This window comes from Carassius carassius, chromosome 38 (genome assembly GCF_963082965.1).
Source record: "Carassius carassius chromosome 38, fCarCar2.1, whole genome shotgun sequence".
Taxonomy (NCBI): domain Eukaryota; kingdom Metazoa; phylum Chordata; class Actinopteri; order Cypriniformes; family Cyprinidae; genus Carassius; species Carassius carassius.
Window position 1 is genome coordinate 18,607,148 of NC_081792.1, and position 11,766 is coordinate 18,618,913.

Below are 11,766 nucleotides of genomic sequence, written 5' to 3' on the forward strand. Positions count from 1 at the left end.
GAGGGCATTGCAATAGTCCAGCTTGGACAGAACAAGAGCTTGAACAAGGAGTTGTGAAGCTTGTTCCGAGAGAAAGGGCCTAATCTTCTTAATGTTGAATAAAGCAAATCTGCAGGATCGGACAGTTTTAGCAATGTGGTCTGAGAAAATCAGCTGATCATTAATCATAACTCCAAGGCTTCTGGCTGTTTTTGAAGGAGTTATGGTTGATGTGCCTAACTTGATGGTGAAATTGTGATGAAACGATGGGTTTGCTGAAACCACAAGCAGTTCTGTCTTGGCAAGGTTGAGTTGAAGGTGACCCAGCCGGCAAATGACCAACCTTCAACGTTGAAATATGTTTGAAATAAGGTCAGTTGTTGTTTTAACGCTGAAACAACGTTGATACAACAGTGAATCAACGTTACAATATCAACGTTGATCCAATTTGCAAAATCAAAAGGTAATTCAATGTTGATTCAACCATGGTACCAACGTTGTTTCAACCTTCAATCAACGTTGAAATGCCAGCTGGGGATGGTCCATCATCCAGTAAGAAATGTCTGTTAGACAAGCTGAGATGCAAGTAGCTACCATCGGATCATCAGGATGGAATGAGAGGTAGAGTCATCAGTATAGCAGTGGTATGAAAAGCCATGTTTCTGAATGATGCCATATAGACAGAGAAGAGAAGTGGTCCAAGAACTGAGCCCTGAGGCACCCAAGTAGTTAGATGTTGTGACTTGGACACCTCGCCTCTCCAAGATACTTTGAAGGACCTATCTGATAGGTAAGACTCAAACCACTGAAGTGTGGTTCCTGAGATGCCCTTTGCCAGTAGGGTTGAACTGTGTAAAAAGCAGCGGGCAGATCAAGCAGGATAAGTACTGAAGATTTGGATTCCGCTGCTACCAGTCTTACCTAGGGCTTCAACAACAGAGAGCAAGGCAGTCTCAGTTGAATGTCCACTTCTAAAGCCAGATTGGTTGCTGTCAAGGAGGTTGATCTGTGTGAGAAATACAGAGACTTTGAATTTAAAGACCGATATTATTCAAAGATCATACTATCCTCACCAATAGATCATACAATCCTCACCAATAGTGACATTAACACACATTTTGGGCTTAATATTAATGCATTTTACAACAAGTTGTACTTCAAATAAAGATTAATTCTAATTTTTATATCAGTACGTCACAAGGGATACATCAGTAAACGAGTTAATAGATTTTAACTGTACTTAGTATGAAAAAATGTATTTAAAAATATTCCCTTTTTACTAGGGATTAGAATGTAAAAATAATTGCTTTCTATTTTAACATATTTTAAAATATTATTTATTTCTGTGATTGCTTCAGTGACAAAATGATCATTTCATTCTAATATTTTTTTTTTCAGGATTCTTTGATTAATAGAAAGCTCCAAAGAACAGCATTTATTTGAAATGGAAATCTTTTGTACAATTATTAATGTCTTTACTGACATTCAGATCAATTAAATGCATCCTCGATGAATACAAATATTAATCTCTTTTAAAAAAATCTAGCCTTTCGATTTTGAATGGTGATGTACCAAAGTACAGTAATAAAGTATGAGGAAAAATTGCATGTTAACTCTTTCACCAGCTTTACTTTTTCTAGAGAGAAGTTGTGAATTGAAATAATGTGCGTGGAAACCAAGTGCATTCTGCAGTTCTGTCGATCTCGCAAATCGTCACGCAAAGGGATTCTTTTATCTTGGCATCTGAACCACGTCTCTCCTCCGAATAGACAGTTCATAGAGCTTGCACATCACTTTAATTTTTTCAAGCTTCTCACATGGCACCATGCCGAAAGGAACTCATTCTACAATTAAAAGTCTTCTCTTTAGTGGTGGAGAATGAGATCAGGAAAAGGGCATCTGGCCCAGTTAAAGTCGATTATCATTTGAGAAATGGTCGATGCCCGGATGTTTTGGCCAAGCCCCACATCAGATGGACACAAAGCAGCTGTCTTATGACAAAGCGGTGTCACCTCCAGACTTCTGAGGACCTCCAAAAATGTCAGCCTCCCCAGGAAGATCAGCCAGCAGACAAGAGATGATAGCCATCTCTCCTCCCCACTCCTTTGATGGATCAATGGTCCTGCTCTCTCATATTCTCTCTATCTAGATAATGGGGTTTAATGGGTCGTGTCCCGTGGGATTCATCCCCTGTGATAAGAGCCGAGAGGTGTGGTCTGTTTAGGGTCCAGGTGGCTCAATCTACTGCTCTTGTGGCCATCACTGAACTTTCATCCTTTTCATGTCAGAATTTTATTACATTTTCAATACGCACACCAGGACTAAAGAATTAATCAGACTCAAATTACATATGCAACTATCTGCACATGCTGCTTCAAATGACAAAGATTAATTCTGTTTGCATGGCTAATTGTGTAATCTATCTAAAGCACCCACAAAGAACACACATTTCTCTACAGAGGATTTTAATTATAACCTATTGTGTTTCCTGGAGCCAGTCGTAAAATGAAGAAAGCCAAGTGTGAAATTTGGCACACTGATAGAGGACAGTGAGAAAAGTTACCATAGCAAATTTGGATTCTCTAACTCAAACTTTCTAGCGCCACCACTTGTCTAAACTTTCAAAAAAAAAAAAGAACCATTAACCACAAAATAAAAAAAAATTCCTCTGATTCCTTGGCTAATGCCGATTCAAAAGGACACCAAAATAACAAAATAAATTGTAAGGCTTAACTTTTTCGGTATTTTCAATTGTTCGTAAAAACTACTTTTTCGAACTCGTCCTAGGCTATTGAACCGATTGTCATGAAATTTGAACCAGATCATCTTCAGACCATGGCAAAAAGTTATGGAAATCAAGTTGATTAGTCATACTGTTTCTGAATAGCACGTGAACTAATTCTACGAAAAGCATGCAAAAGTGGACATGAGGCTATATCTCCACAATGGTTTGGCCTATTGAATTTTTTTATTTTGTCTCCTCTTATTTTTCATCTGATTATTGCTGTGCGTCCCAGCTGTTTTAAGGCAGGTGTGTGCTGAGTCGGCGTCACATCACATGCTCCACACTGGGCCCTGGCGAGCCGTCACAATATGCCCCTCAGGCAGATGGCATTACGACTGCTGCCGCACATCCTCAATTCCCAGTCCAGGGATTTGCTGTTCTATAGCAGGCAGCCTGGCCTGACACTTTCTAAAGGTAAAGACGCTACAACTGCTCTGAGCTTTAGGATTTTAGTTTTCCTTTTGTCCCCGGGTGGCATGGATAAACAGCTCTTCTCAGGCAATCTTGCCCACACCCCTCTGATGTGCGCTGTGAGAATGAAGTCATGTTCAAGAAATAGAGCACGGTGTACAATTCAAGAGCAAGATGTAACAAAAACCAACTGGTGTCAGACATATTTATGTCTTATTCTGAGGCCTAAATATCTCAGCAGCACAGTTAAACTGTACTGGGGTAATTCAGTAAACTTTTGTGCCACTTTCACGTGTGGTATTTCAGCGCAGAAACCTATTTACTATGCTATAAACCTTTAAAGACAGACCTACCATGACGATGTATGATTTTGTTGAAGCCATCAGTCATTGTTTAAACTTAAACTAAAAAACATATTTAAAGGTACAGGTTGTAGAACCTGCCACTAGAGGGCGCACTACCAAAACAATGACAATCGCGTGGTTTGATGACGCTAAGAAGGAGCATGGAATGATGGGATTCGTTGTCTTCTACCAAACCGCTGACAGCCATCAATCAGACGGAAAGATATTTCAGGGATTTAACATGAGTTCAACGATTTGCGTGGGTAGATTACGTACAAAGTCAATGCAAAAACGCGATCAGACTATGGATCAAATGCATCCTCATGCGGGTCTAGAGATGCGATGTCCCGCGTTTGGCGTGTATGCCCCATAGTACTAATCTTGTTGATCGTTATAATAGCATACGTTTTCTGTAAAGATACGAATCAAAACAACTCACCTGTCGAGTAAAACACAAGCGAGATCAGCATCTCTTTCTAGTTGAAGTTTGTCGCGAAGCTACTTCCGCATTTGTCCACGACACTGTTGTCATGTGGTTTCTACGTCAGTAAAGGCGGTAACAAAGGGTAACTAACATCATTGACAGGCGACTGCACTGCCCCGTGTCACTGTTTAGAATGGGAATTTTCTCATGATTTACAAGTAGTTGAAAACATTAGAGATATTGTTAGTAATCAGCTGGACAAAATATATAACACTAGCCTAGTGGTTTTTGGATATTTTACTGCAAATATCTTACAAATTGTACCTTTAATAGTCAAACTCCATGGTGAACACCTAATATAGCCACGAATTCTGAAGACCAACCCATCAGTGGATCGTATTACCACATCGATCTTAATACACTCTCAAACCTACATTTTTACTGAATAATTCTTAGCTAAATTTAAAAAAAAAAAAAGAAAAAAAAAAAAAAAAAAAAAAAAAAAAAAAAAATATATATATATATATATATATATATATATATATATATATATATATATATATATATATATATATATATTTGATGAAGACATTTGCAGTGTTTCACTGAATTGTAGTTCATTCCCTCATAGAAGAATAGTTTTTTTACAGGTATTTTTTTACACCGTTAATATTACATTTGATATTTATATTATATGCAATTTATTAATTTATTATTTGTTATTAAATTATATATGTTATAATAAATGTATAAATAATTACAGTATATATTTTCAAATATTATTTCACATATTCAAACAATAGAAACACAATAAAATAACATAAATAAATTATAAATAAATATTATTTTTATAAATATATAACATCACATATCTAATATAATAATAATAATAATAATATATAAATACATAAAAATAAAAAAATCAACTGATAAAAAAAATCTGCTTCTCTCCAGTGATACTTTAAGCATGACTAATGAACCATATTGTTTGGTGTACATGTCTTGTTGCTCTGGGAATGTGTTTACAGACTGTTGCAGGCTGACAGGCAGAGCCCAGCAGGACCTCTGATCAACTCTGTTTATGCTCAAGTCATGCACACACACACGCACACACATATACATACAGTATACAGCTGGGGGCCATGAAGCCCATTTAAGAGATATGATAGACAGTCCCTAGAGGATAGTGTGCAGGTGCCATCCTTCAGGTAAGAGTGGCAGTGCTGCTTTAGGGTGTCTCCACTGATTCTGTGTCCCCAGGGAATGAAGAGTTTTCGAGAAAAGGCCATCCATGTACTAGTGTCTGGGCTATATGAGAGTACTCCCCATCTAAATGCTAATTGTCCCTTTTGCCTGGAGATGCGGAAAAGGAAACAGAACAAAAAGGGCTCCATCGATTGAATGTATAGAGGACAGAATACTTTATCGAGTTTTTTTTTTTTCTGCTGTAGTCAAGCTCAGGCACATACACGTAATAATTATTAATGTGATCGTTTGCATATTGACAAGAATGTGAACAAGAATTATAGAAATCTAAACATTAAGAAACACCTGGGATGTTAAATTTTTTATTTTTGCATTGATTTTAAACAGTTGATTTGCATATAAGGAGTTAACACTTTGGAATGACTCTCTAATCTCCGATTTTAGCAATACACAATCAGAACTGAGCATTTAATCAGTCTAGTAGATTGGGTGACCTCTGCATGGGCATGAGGGTTGTTCTTCAGTGGCAGCTGAAGGCAAGCACTGGGACCTTGGGCAGAATGCTCAAGTTACCCAGAGCTTTTAGACATCATTAGAAATCACAACTATTGATCCTTCTGAAAGCAACAGATGGAACTCAGCTCGTCTACAGAGGGTTTGGAGCCAGCCGCTACAGTAAGCCAGGAATGACCAGAGAGAAACACTATCGGCATAATATTCAATTCATGTGGCTTTGTAAGTTGTTTTTTGTTATGTTGCAGGTGGATATGACTATTGGTGTGCATGAAGCATCATGGAAAAGCATCTTCCAAATTTTTGTGATTTAATAAAATGCTGTTTTATGCATCAAAAGGTCAAAAATTCTTTTGTGAATTTTTTTTTTTTTTTGTCTTTGTTTTGTGTTTAAGAGCCTAAAACTCAAGTTTTATTTTGGCAAAGGGCCATAAAGATCCGTGCCTTTTCTGTTCTGTTAGCAACACGTAAACATACACTGAGTGACAGGTTTTCTTCTGACATCAATAGCTATTCATTATATGGCCTGGACAAAGAGAATCAGAATACATATCACATCAGGCAGGCGGACACACACATAGGCTCGGTTCCTGAATCACATGCACGCCGCCACAGTTTGTGACAGCATTGATGAGATTTGTAGAGGCTCCAGCAGTCAAAATGAAAATTAATACGACACCAGGGACCAGCGCGCGTAGTCAATCAGGGTCTAGGCTCTTACTATTGGCCTAGTGAGGTCCAGATTAGATGGACAGTGTCAGTCTCTGGGGACAAGGGCACTGAAAAAACGATCACATCCCCTTGTCTGTGTACAAGAGTGCCAGGGGAGTATGAGGAGTCTGAACTTCCTGGAATCTTGTAGAATAAATTAATTTTAAACCATCGTGTTCCAGCATCATTTGCCACGGCCTGACAGCTATTTAATCTCTCCTTTCATGACTTCATGCTGAGACAACGAGATCAATTAACAAATCTCTTTGTCTTCATCTGTGCCACGCTTCTCTCATTGCATTTTGTGTTCACATACAAACTTCAATTTCAAGATTAGTTTATTACCGAATTAGGCCCTTGAGCTAATTTTGCCTGAAACTAGTTTTGTAATCATATTATGTCTGTATATTTGTGTTCCACCTTCCTATTTTACAAAACCAACTATTAAAAAAAGAAGAAATTGGATGACATTTATATGGGGTTTATTTTTGCTCTGTTCTAAAGAAACTATCCTTTGGCATTTAATAAAATGAGTGGTAGTAGATTTATTAATCATTTTTCCAACCAATAATGTATTTTTTTCCCTATAGATCTTACTTGACTACAAATAGGCTATTACAAATAAAAAGTTTATGAAAATCCCAAAGAAAAATGTTATTGCTTCGATGTTGCTCTTTTATTGCTTATGAGCCTTGATCTGTTTCAAGAAAATCTGCTTCATTGCAAATGTTTCTCCTTTAATTCCTCAAGAGGAATACAAATAGACACATATGAGATCGATTTTCACACACAATAAAAGTTTAGAACTATAAAATTAATAGATTGTTGGTTTTAATATTGTGATATGATTTTTATCGCAAAGACACTGTAAGGAGCTCTTATGATACACTTTCTGAGAGACTTTTTTTCAGAGGGAACTTCTGAGAAGCAGGTGCCCATTTGTTCTTTATTTGGCAGTTCATAACTATTACTTTGGTGCTTAAAGGTGCGGTTACATTTATTGTTTCTCAACAAAAATTTGCAGTCGAAATCCAGTAATTTTTATTAGGAATTCACACAATCAAGAGTTTTGTCAGGGCAAAAGATTTCCATGCACAGATTTTGCAACGGGTTCAGGTTGTGCTAATTTTCTGCATTGACCAAAAGAAAGCTGCTTGATTTGAAAATGTTAAAAATTCATGCAAATTGTGCTTTTGTGTAGGCTACACATTAGGAAACATTAAAAGGGATCTCATTTGTGATTTTTCTGTCATATGGGAAGAAACAAAGCTTCAGTCCTTAAGAATTATATGAGTAGGGCTTTCTTTTCGTGGTTTACTAATTTCAGTGAGAAACATTGTATGCAGGAGTTAATATTGTTCAAACATTCTTCTTCTTATTATCGAGTCTTTATGAATCAGTGGTGGCGGGAATAACATCATAAACAAAGACGGACCGGTTTGCATATTGTGCCATTGGTGTTTCATTAGAGGTGTGAAGGGGTGTGTATTGGACTAGTGGGGGAAGGGTACACACTTTACCTCCTTTGAGGAAACCTACCTTCTTTGTGTACATTCACTGTGTTAAAAAGGGAAAAGATATTCATTTATTTCCGTTGCATTAATCGTATTCCCTCGTTTGTATCAAATGTAGACTGAGGGAGAAGAGAGGAAGGTAAAAAGAGAGAGGGAGTGGGAGGAGGGAAATAATTGAGGCTATTATGAAAGGAAGATAGAGACAGAGTAAGGAAGAGGGATCGTGTCGTACAGACGACAGCATCCTTATTGCGACAGGGATCTGCAGTTGCTTAAAGAGAGAAAAGATCTTGTACAATTAGCAAAGGCCAGTTGCCGTTATTGACGCAGAGCGCGCGCGGCACCTGCAGCGTCACTGGAGGAGGCAGAGGAACGTGAGCACGACCTCACTCAAAGCTGTCTTACAAAGGTAGGAAAGCGTTTTTAAACCTCCATCTTCCGAAACTTAATGATCCACTTATTTTCATTTATATGGCCTTTTCTTCGCTATTTGTCTATTTATGTGGTACAATCTCGGACGACACGGGCTGTGTTTATATTCCGCTTTGAATTGAAGCTTCCCATCTCTCAGCAAGCGATTGCGCAATACAGTCTAGCGGAAATAAATTTAGGGATATTTCGTTATAACTATGCAACACTGTGTAGTTATTAGGAGGCCTAACGTTATATGAAATAAACACGAATGTTATGAAGTAATGGGGCGGACTGGTATGACCATCTTTACGGCGTTTTGTTTACACGGGAGCGAAGACCCTCATTGAAATCATAGCGACTGATAGATAACTGAAGCGTGAGTCTTACCTTAAACACCTGTGCAAACTGCTGCCCAAAGACAAACATAAAGTACTTTTTGAGAAGTCTGTTATATACCAGAAGTAATTTCATAGGAGAGAGTCGGAGCAGTTGACATTGCATAACGTTGACTGTTTTATATGGCATTAAAGAGTATGACCTGCTCATACTGTATGTTGAGGAGACCGGGGCTTGTTGTCACAAGACGAAGTTTACAGTCAAAGGTCATATTAGACAAATGTGTGTTTTCTCTAGCAGATGTTTTGAATGTTGGTTTCACGCACCTTGTGCGAAACTACTTATGTTGGCAGTGGCACATTAATGTTGGGACAAGCTGTCTCACGTAGTTTAAATATCCTAAATGTATAGGCTACAATTTGTTTAATATGATAGCCTATTTGTTGGTCAAAAATATTTTTTGTATTATTATGTTTGTTTATAAAGTGCGTCTATACAGAAATGTAATAATAACAATAACCCTTAAATAAACAATACTTGAAATATTAAAGGATAAAAGCATTTTCAATTAAGTCATCTTACGTTGTAAAGAATGCAGACCCGAGTCTGAACATACTGCTCCAGTTCATAAATTCTCATCATACACTAAAGCTCACCAAGGTCAATATGCCCCAATACTAACTGCCTTGTTCTGTGACTCAGCCATGTGGCACGAAATTCTCGCCTCATTTGTCGGGTTTTATTCCTTTATTCCTTTATTAGTTGAATCTGTAGGACTTCAGAAAAAACTGTACTGAGAACTGACTAAATCAATTTAGGATTTTCTCTGTAATTAGGGCTGTGACGGTGGCAGATTTTTTCAAACCTGACCATCCAGGCGTTTTTGATCATGGGAACTGGAAGACACTTGTAAAAACATGGATGGGTGACATGAATGGAGATGGCCAGATCGGTGATGTAGTAGGCTATTCGGTTTCCCAACAAGGTCCATCGCCCAAAACAAAATTAATTTACTGAATGCATAAACAATATTTTCCTGCGCTCAAAAATGCCAATCTGAAGAAAACTCTTGTGTATGGCATTTAATGTAATTTGTGAATAACCAACATAGACTACATAGTCTAAATAAAATGTATTTTTTAAATAAAACAACTATTACTGTTATTACACTTGTATACAAAACTTCGTATTATGCGAATTTTCACCATGCATTTTGCCACATGCTTTTCATTGGGTTTCCCTATGAGTTTTGTAATCAGTCTTCATTTAGTTTTACTTGCACTCTTTGCAGGCACTTGCTATCTGAATCAACAGAAGTATTGAGGTCAAAAACTGAACTTGATTGGGTTTTCACATCATAAATTATTCTGGATTTTAGCCCAACCACATTTTGAAACCTGGAAAAGGTATATAAATGGCTATATAAATGGTCAGTGACTTTATTGGTGACATTTGTAGTGAGAGAGAGCATTTCAAAGGCATTTTGGAGGCTGGGGACAGCCATGGCCAAGGGTTAAACCTGATAGTGATGGACCGAGCAGCGGCAGCAAATTAAAGCTCAGTGAAGCACTGTGGAAAAGTACAACACAGACTGCTAATGCTGGCCTGCAGCAGCCCCATCAGTGTGCTCAGGTGTGCGGCTAGAACCAAAAATGTGACACGGTGAGAGACAGAGAGAAAAAAAAAAACAGTAGTACGCAAGCACTTGGACAAAATGCTGCTGATTTTGGCAGATTTATGACCTAGAACTTTTATAAAATAATTCATGTAAATATAGCTTCACAATCTACTGGAATGAGGGCATGTGCTATATCTACCAGCCTCATAAAACATTCACAAGATCCCCATGCTTTCAAAAGCAGATGAGGGTGAGCGTTTGGATAGGACTAGTGGTCCAGTTCTTTTTTAATGGGTGTTGTCCATCTGGTACATATATTCAATCCATAGTAACACAAAATAGACTAACTTTCCCTAATAAAAAATTATACATCCAATTTATAATGTGCTTTTCTTATATCAAACTGAACAGGAAACATTGATAAGCAATATACAGTATGTACTATCCTGTTCAAATGTATAGGGTTGGTAAGCTTCTTTAAAAAAATAAAAAAGCCTCTTATGCTCACCAAGGCTGCATTTATGTGATCAATTGTTTTTAAAGATGAAATATTATTGCAATTTGAAACAATTCCTATTTTGATATATTTTAGAATGTAATGTATTCCTGTGATGACAAAACCAAATTTTCAGCAGCCATTATTCCAGTCTTTAGTTTTAAGATGATCCTTCAGAAAACATTCTAATATACTGATGTGATGCTCAAGAAACTTTTCTTATTATTACCAATGTTGAAATCAGTTGTGCTGCTTAAAATTCCTTAATATTTTCTGGTGGAAATTATACTTTTTTTTCAGGATTCTCCAGCATTTATTTTAACTACGTACAGTACATGTCTTTGCTTTCACTTTTGTTTAATTTTTTAGATCATTGCTGAATAAAACTATTAATTTCTTAAAAAAAAAAAAAATCTTATTGGCCCTAAACATTTAGATTTTAAACCATATGGCAGTTAGAGAATGGCATTTTTTGTGTACTGTGCTTCTCGAATAGGGTACTCATTGTTATTATTATTAATAGTATTATTGTCACACACCTGGACTCTTTTTGTGTGTTTTTTGCCCCTGTGACCCAGTTTCTGTCTTCCGTGTTCGGTTTGATTAGTTCCCAGGTGTGTCTATTCTATTTCCCCATGTGTTCCATGTCCCGGTTAATTTAGTCATGCCATCCACCTGTGTTTTCCCAATTATCGTTTGTATAAAAGCCTTGTCCTTTCAGTTCTGTTTTGTCGGGTCTACTCGTCCACTTGTCCACTTGTCACCTGTTACTTGCCACCTGTTATTTGCCACTTGCCTTGCCTATGTTTGTTTTAATAAATCCTTGTTTCGTTTATCCCTCGGCTCCGTGTTCCTTCCAGCAGCGTAAGCCGTGACAGAAGACCCGACCTAAAAAGTTAAAAACTGCGTGTTTTCCCTCCATTTTGTTTTCCGTTTTTTCACAGTCTTTTTCTTTCTGTAGTGTGTCATGGATCCCCTCTATCGCCCCGAATACCTCCTCCTCCTGCTGGAGCAG

The 11,766-nt window shown here is 37.4% G+C and overlaps 1 protein-coding gene across 3 annotated transcripts in view; it reads left to right on the plus strand.

Annotated features, from left to right (window-relative positions):
- Window positions 1-7,992: 7,992 nt before the first annotated feature.
- The window catches only part of LOC132119468 (contactin-2-like), a 40,465-nt gene continuing 36,691 nt past the window's right edge, over window positions 7,993-11,766 (plus strand). For 2 of the 3 annotated variants that reach the window (XM_059529476.1, XM_059529479.1), the window contains exon 1: window positions 7,993-8,296. The gene's annotated coding sequence lies outside the window, so the exon portion shown is untranslated. The remainder of the gene's footprint in view (window positions 8,297-11,766) is intronic. The other variant, XM_059529477.1, reaches the window with a different exon arrangement.